The sequence below is a fragment of the Cyprinus carpio genome, chromosome B1 (assembly GCF_018340385.1).
Source record: "Cyprinus carpio isolate SPL01 chromosome B1, ASM1834038v1, whole genome shotgun sequence".
Lineage (NCBI taxonomy): Eukaryota > Metazoa > Chordata > Actinopteri > Cypriniformes > Cyprinidae > Cyprinus > Cyprinus carpio.
The window spans coordinates 14,141,742-14,149,410 of NC_056597.1; the positions used below are offsets into that span (position 1 = coordinate 14,141,742).

The 7,669-nt window shown below is 35.9% G+C and overlaps 1 pseudogene; it reads right to left on the bottom strand.

Annotated features, from left to right (window-relative positions):
- Nucleotides 1–3,157: 3,157 nt before the first annotated feature.
- On the bottom strand, nt 3,158–7,171 carry LOC122135752 (annotated as a pseudogene).
- Between the last annotated feature and the right edge of the window lie 498 nt (nt 7,172–7,669).

Below are 7,669 nucleotides of genomic sequence, written 5' to 3' on the forward strand. Positions count from 1 at the left end.
TGTGTGGGTGTTTTTTGAATGTTGACTGTGACAAATAACTGCTATGAGATTTGACTCTGTAAATATCTGAAGTGTCAGCTATTTTTTAAACTTTTAGAGTGTTATGTCAGGAAAAAAAAAAAGGCCAGTAGTAAATGCACCTGTTTTTATACAGAATAAAATGAAAAGTTGTAAAGGAATGTATTGCATAAAATTATGTATTTTCGAAATTACAAAAATTATTTGTGCAATTCCTTAAAAGTTATGCATATATTTTATGTTAAAATACAGTATTTGACCATCTGAACTAGCTCAACCAATGGCGTGTGTTATCTGTTTGTCTGGCGAATAATATACAAATGGAAGTGTTCAGAAATGTTTGCTTAAGAGTACTGTAATTGGGAATATATGCCACCTTAAAAATAAAATAAAAATAAAAAGCAAATCTTGAAGCAGGCAATTTAGTAGAGAATGTGAATAACATGGTTTGCTTATTTCAAGATTGAATATTGTGGAGGTGAAAAATGAACGGTTTTTGGTAAACTGACAAAGGACAGTTCCTATACAAATTCACACTGAAGGTAATTTTTTTGCGGGGAATTATTTTTGGCAACATGGTTTTGTAGTAACTGAAGTGCACAGTATGAACAAAATGAACATGTTTTTCGGGTTTAACACCTTAGGACTTATTTAACTGTTTGATGATTTATTTTACTTATTGATGATTCAATATTTTATCATTATTCACTCAACTCCTCACTGATATTCATCAGGCAAACACTTATCAAATTTCTGGGGCTGGAACCAAATAACCATCATATTCAAAAGTGCACAATCTTTTGGTTGCATACAAAAAAAAAAAAAAAAGGATACAGAAGGTTGAAATGTTTAGGGACATCCATATCAGTTCTCACTTCAACCTGTCAGTAGCTTTTTTGGGGGCATAAATTTTACATCATTTTTGATTGTACACACTATGAGAAACAACTGGTTCCAACAGTAACAGCTAACGCAACTGAGGGTTTTAGTGCACAATAAAATCTTATAAAACCCACAACACAACACTGAAAAAAAAAAAATAATAAAATAAAAAATTGGACAAATAAGGGAAGTTGGGCATCTACTTTCAAGGGCATCTCCACTTTTGGAATTCCAAAAGTCATCAACGTCAAAATCTATTCAGTTTCCATATACCTTTAACAGTGCTACCGGTCTATACACAGCAAATCTGTTAACACGGAAGTATTTTGCCATATGAAAATAAAATTGCTTTGACTACTTCATATAAAAACCATTTCTGAGGTATATAGCCAACAAGCCAATGGGGAAACATCTAGAATGTGGAGTTACTGCAGCGTAAGAACTGATTGGTCATCGCTGGGGTTAATACACACAGTAGCACCAAAACAGCGATACTGGAAGTGTCACAAACTATTACTGATATAATATTCTGCACTTTAAATTCTCTCTCTCTAGCATACACAATACATACACACACAAACAGTTAAAAGGAAGATCACTTTAACTTTAAGACTCTACAGCTGCACAATAACCCTGCTCCGGGTTGTATTACAACTTTGGAACAAAATAGGAAGAGGACAATATAATCATTCTTTTCCTGAAAATTGGATCTAAAAGGTCCACAGTACTCTGGACTGTCCTCAGTATAGAAACGCTGTGCTCTGGATGTGGCTTATTGCATAGCTCCCAAAACCATGAGGGAGAACAAAAGCAATATGAATGAGGATTTCAAAGCTTATTTATGGTGTGTCCATTCTCATCTGAGAAATACACATACTGTTCATGCACATACAAAGTAACTTAAAGGGTTCACCCAAAAATAAAAATTTAGCCTATGTTTTACTCACCCTATAATCGTTAGTTATATTAAAAATTGTTCAATATTCCAAGCTTTATCATTGCAGTCGGTGGGTGTTTCTGTTAAACAGCCCACAAGATATCAAATAAAGCATGCGCATGCATAATTAAAATGTGCCTCACACCGCTCCGGGGGGTGAATAAATTCCTCCTGTAGCGAATTCAAGTGTTTTCGTAAGAAAAATATCCATATTTCAAACGTAATAAACACTTCTCTCTAACAGAAACACCCGCCGACTGCAATGATAGAGCTTGGACTCGAGGGTGAGTAAAACATAGGAACTCTGATTGGATTCGTCTGAAAGAAGAAAGTCATATACACCTAAGATGCCTCGAGGGTGAGTAAAACATAGGATAACTTCTTTTTGGGTGAACTAACCCTTTAAAAGACCATTAGGTCACAATTACTAGAAGGATGGACTATTTTAGTGTGTATGAACACAATAAGTGCTACAAGTAACAGGGAAAGGTGCACAAAAACTTTTTAGTGGACTACTATGACTTGCTAAAAAGCAAATCAATGTTCAACAAAAAAGGGAAGTAGAATTTTTTTTTTTTTTTAAACAAAGCAGCTAAATTTTAGCACTTAAAACCATCAACTTTAATTCTTCTGCCTCAAATGTGTGTGATAATTAGAACTAAATGTAAACTGGACATTTTTTTTATATGTCAGAGACAATGGGGTATAATATTTTCCCAACAAACAAACAAACAAAAAACTAACTATATGTAAAGAGGCCATTGTCAGGGGGAGGGTTAAAAGTAGAAAACATCACTATAGGCATAATATAAAAATGTTCAAATTAAAAAATAATACTTAAAAATGGAAATCATAAAAACTGGAAATTACAAATGAAAGTTACACTTCCTCATGCAGCATATACAAATTCAGTATCTTCCTTTGTTCCTTTTATGGTTGTGTATTTCTAAAGTTACATGGTACACGAGACTTGTACAGACTCAGTTCTTTGGGCTGTTCACAGTGAAAGACTGAGAACAGGGGTTTCGTGTTGGCAAAGACCATGCAAAGGCTAGCAATCCTACGTTTTCGCTGTTGAATAAATAATGATTTGGCAACCACCTGTTGGTTCGGTGAAACGCTCCGCATGGTTGACATAGTGTCCACTCTGTGTGGTGTGTGTGTTCCACGCAGCTGCCATGTTGAGCGAGTTCCTTGTCTTAAAATCTTCTAGGTGCTTCCAGGAAGAGCGGTTTTTATTGTAGTTTTCAAATGAATACAGCACCAATAACTCCCTAGAGGAGACTAAGATGGCTCCTCCATCTGATTGGCGTGTGTGTTCATCCGTGTTACTGAGACTGGGCACTAGTGCTGTCAGTCTGACGAGAAGGGGTTCCTTTCTGTTGTTTTTGAGTCTGTGGATTCGGTTGCTGCTGTGTTGCTGTTGTTGTTGTGATGGGGAAATTGTACCTTGCTGCTGAATAGGGACAAGCCTGCAGGATCAGTTGTGTGGACTGGTTTGCCATGAAGAAGCCGTGTGCTCTGCACAAATACATAGCAGAAAATTAGATACAAGTCAAAAACTTATTTAAAAATTAAAGTTGACTGATATTTTCTTCTGAAAATAAATAAATAAATTGATGTTAGTTTTACCATCGGGTATCTAAATGGACCATTAATGTGTTAAGAGCAGTGGTTTTCGCAAATAGGGGGCCCCAAGTAAGATGTAAAATTATTTGTTGTTCTTTATAATTTAAGAGCTAAGATAAAAATAGAAGTAAATAAATTTATACAAAACAAGCATAACTGTACAATAACACACAACGATTATTAGGAATAGGTATTAATGGAAAAGAAGCCTCTTAGTGCTCATCAAGTGTAACAGTAATATTGTGAAATATATCAATTTGTAAATGACATTCTATTTTAATAATTTTTTAAAACTTAATTTATTCTTTTGATGGAAAAGCTGAAATCTTCAGGCAAGCCATTACCCCCCGTGTCTTCAGTGTCACATGATCCTTTAGAAATCATTCTTAACTATGGTGATTTGGTGGCTCAATTATCATCAATTAATACGGGGTGCTCAATTATTAATAATGTTTTCATATTATCAATGTTGAAAAGTCCCCCCCCCAGTATTCTTTGATGAATAGAAAAGTTTCAAAAGAATATCTTTACTGTCACTTGTTCAATATATATTTTTTTTGTTAATGAGTTGTTACATAATATGATTGTTTAATAAATAACTAAAGTTTATATATATAAAATGTATATATAATTTAACTAGTATATATATATATATTAGTATATATAATATATATATATATATATATATAGCTATATACACACACACACACACACACATACATACATATAATCTTAGTTTTTATTAATCTCATATATACTCATATTTATAACATTAAAATAAAAAACAAACCAAGTAACAATATTTAATTTTTGTTTATATAATTTATATTAACATTTTTTATTTTGAGATTATTCATTTTTAATACATAAAAATTAGTACTTGCAACCAGAAGTCCAAAAGGTTAGGTAAAGGGTACTTTCAATATTGACAAAGTGGGGCTTTAGAATCCAAAAAGATTGAGACTTGGTGGAATGGAGTATCCAGCTGGCAGTTGTTAACCCAGTAGAACGTCTTGGTAACCTCAATTAAGGCTTGTCAAAAAAAAAACTAGATTAGTATGAAGACTAGGTAGAATTGTCACATTGGGTTGGTTATGAGCATACCAATCACTGAATCATAATTTCTGGAGTTAGAACTCAAACAATGAAAATATGTGCATGCTTTGTTACCTGTAAAAATGGTTGCATGTTTCGGTCGCCCCCCTGCTGTTGACATTGTTTTTGTAAGTCGGTTAGTTTGAAGCCTGCTGCTCTGCAGTCAACGGTTGACTGAGGCTGCAGTGCTATGGTCTGGTCTGCACCTTGTTGCTGTGCAAACGGGCTATAAGCTGTCAACAACCTGAACCCATAAAACATTGTTGTGGGTACCATGACAGTGCCACACGCCATTGGAGCGCAGTCACAATCTTAGTGACCAACTGCTGTCCGGCAGGAAATCTGAGCAAGGACCAACTGAAAGAAATAATTACAGAATTAATTAAATAATACTGATAATATTTGTAGTAAGGGTGTCCTAGGAAAGAGAATGGGGAAAGACATGCACCTGTTGACTGCATTTCCCTGATTTATTTTTGGTGCCCGAAACTGCTGGGTATCTGCACAACACTGGCATTGGCCAGGCTTGTGGCTGATCATCATGGTATTATATCACAGGACCCACACGCTGAGAAAAAGAATGAGAGACGAGAAAAGGAGACAAAAAACATTTATGTCATCCATTTAGATGATGTCAACATATGAAGTGCTTGGAGAACAGGATATGTCCACAGTTAACAGGGCAATACACAGCTAAAGGTACTGGTAATTACAGTCAATTACTGTTAACACTGGTCACTCAACTCTTTCTTATATCTAATTGCAACAGAGATGTTGTAAAAAAAAAGTGCATACAAGTAAATATGCAATTATAAAATATAAAAGTGACAGTAAATATAAAAAAATATTTCAAAAAGATTTTTATTTAAAATAAATGTTGTTCTTTTGAACTTTCTATTCATCAAAAAATCCTGAAAAAAAATGCATCAGTTTCCACAAAAATATTAAGCAGCACAACCCGTTAAACTGTAATGAGATAAGTTTCCTGAGCACCAAATCAGTATATAAGAATGATTTCTGAAGGATCGTGTGACACTTGAAGATGGTAGGAAATGATAGCTGAAAAACTCACGCTTAACCATCACAGGAATAAAGTAAAATATTTATATGATATTTAATGAAAATTTTTACTGTATTTTTATTTAGTTAACAAATGCAGCCGAAGAGACTTCTTTCATAAACATTTACAAACATTAACAACATTTGATGGGGATTCGTAACAACTAATAATACAATTTTTTGATAAGGACCTGATTTACTATATCTGAGAGTTCAGATTTCATCAGTCATTGCATTATTTAATAAAGACTAATCAAGTGGTTGTCAGAGACAAATATTAACTGGTTGGTCCAAAGCCAAAAAATGATGAAAGTCACCTGTGGTAACAGAAGAGCCCTGCTGCAGGGAACGAGGAGCCTGTTGCTGTGGAACAGTCCCACTCTGTGCTGTGCTTGTCACATTTTTGGCCCTGTATACGCCTGACAACCCCAGTCCTGTGCTCCAACCCCTAAAATGTTAGGCTGTGTTCCTCCAACTTGCGGCAAACTGTACACTCAGGTCCACCACCCGACCTGCTGCCAGTATCATCTGAAAGACACCATTTCAATCACATCGCTTTTGATTCTTAAAACAGTAAAGTTGGTCAATAACCAATATTCACACAGTTTACATGTGTGTACCTGAGTGGCCCCTGTCCATGCACCCTCTGGAGCTGCTCATGAATCTGTCTCAGTTCACTCCTGCTTTTTCTGAATGCTAGCTTCGATACATGCGTGTCCCTTTGCTCACATTGCGCCTTCAGGTGCTGCATTGCGTTCAACTGCGCAGAGGAACTACACTCAGGAAGCACAGGAAAAATAAACCTCATGGTGTCATGGAGAAAAATCTAAATTAAAGTCATTTAACTGATGGCTTATCTGATCTATCTGACACAACCAAAACAACCAGCACCATCCAAAAATAAATAACAACAACAAAACAAAAACCTTACACAAATAAACAAAAAAACAACCCTAAAAAAACACCTACTAACTAAACTAAATAAAAAACTATCGTAAGCCCGTTTCCGCCACTGGAATAAACAAAAATAACTTTTTATCTCAAGAAATTTCTGACTCCTTTTTTTTCTCGAAATGTGCGAGTTATTAAAGTCCAATTTTCTGAAGGGGAAAAAGACTGACATATGAGTTTATATCTCACAGATTTCTCACTTTATGTCTCAGAATTGCGACTGTATTTCTCAGAATTGCGAGTTCATATCTCACAATTATGAAATTTATAACTGCGCAATTGCACATGTTTACATCTCACAAAAAAAAAGTCAGAGTTCCAAGAATGTACAACCTCACAATTGCCCTGAGAAAAAAAAGTCAGAATTGTAAGAATTTTTTTTTGTGTTTTCAGATAGTGGAAATGGGCTTACTTCAATTAGAAGAACCACCTAACCATCACACAAAACAAAATTCTTACCAGGGCATTAGGGTTGAACCTGTTGCTGTGGGTCTTGAGGTTGTTGCTTGTTGGGTGATTTGGACCGGAGAGATCCAGTCTGATTGGTGGTTCTGAGAACTCATGGACTATCAAAATAATTGCCCAATAAGCCACAGTCATTACTCAAGCTGGCTATGAGGAAACACGACATATGTTAGGTAATGCTTTGTAAGATAATTTTAGAAGCCAAGTATTGACATTGATGAATATGCAAGTCTCACCCTGGGTGCTGATAGACGGAACGACGTTGGGGGTGTCATATCAACAAGTGGCGGGCGGTTTTTGGGTGGGAGTTGCTCACGTCCATCTTGTAAGCTATAGAAGGAGGTTGCTAAAGAAATCATAACAGGATACAAAGGAGTTTTCAAATAACAGGCACAGAAACCAGGGAAAACTACGTCAGACATAGCACACGTTTGGATCAGTTTTTCATGCTTACAGCGTGCAGGGTGTTGTCGGAGACACGGATGTGCGACAGACTTGCGGGAGCTCCTTGAGGCGGTGGAAAGGCTCTGTCGACGTGCTTACTGACAGCGCTCCAGAACCTCCTTCAGTCTGGAGGTGTTTTAACTGTTAGATTGAGAGCCAGAACTCTGAGACTGCTGGGAAAAAGAGAGA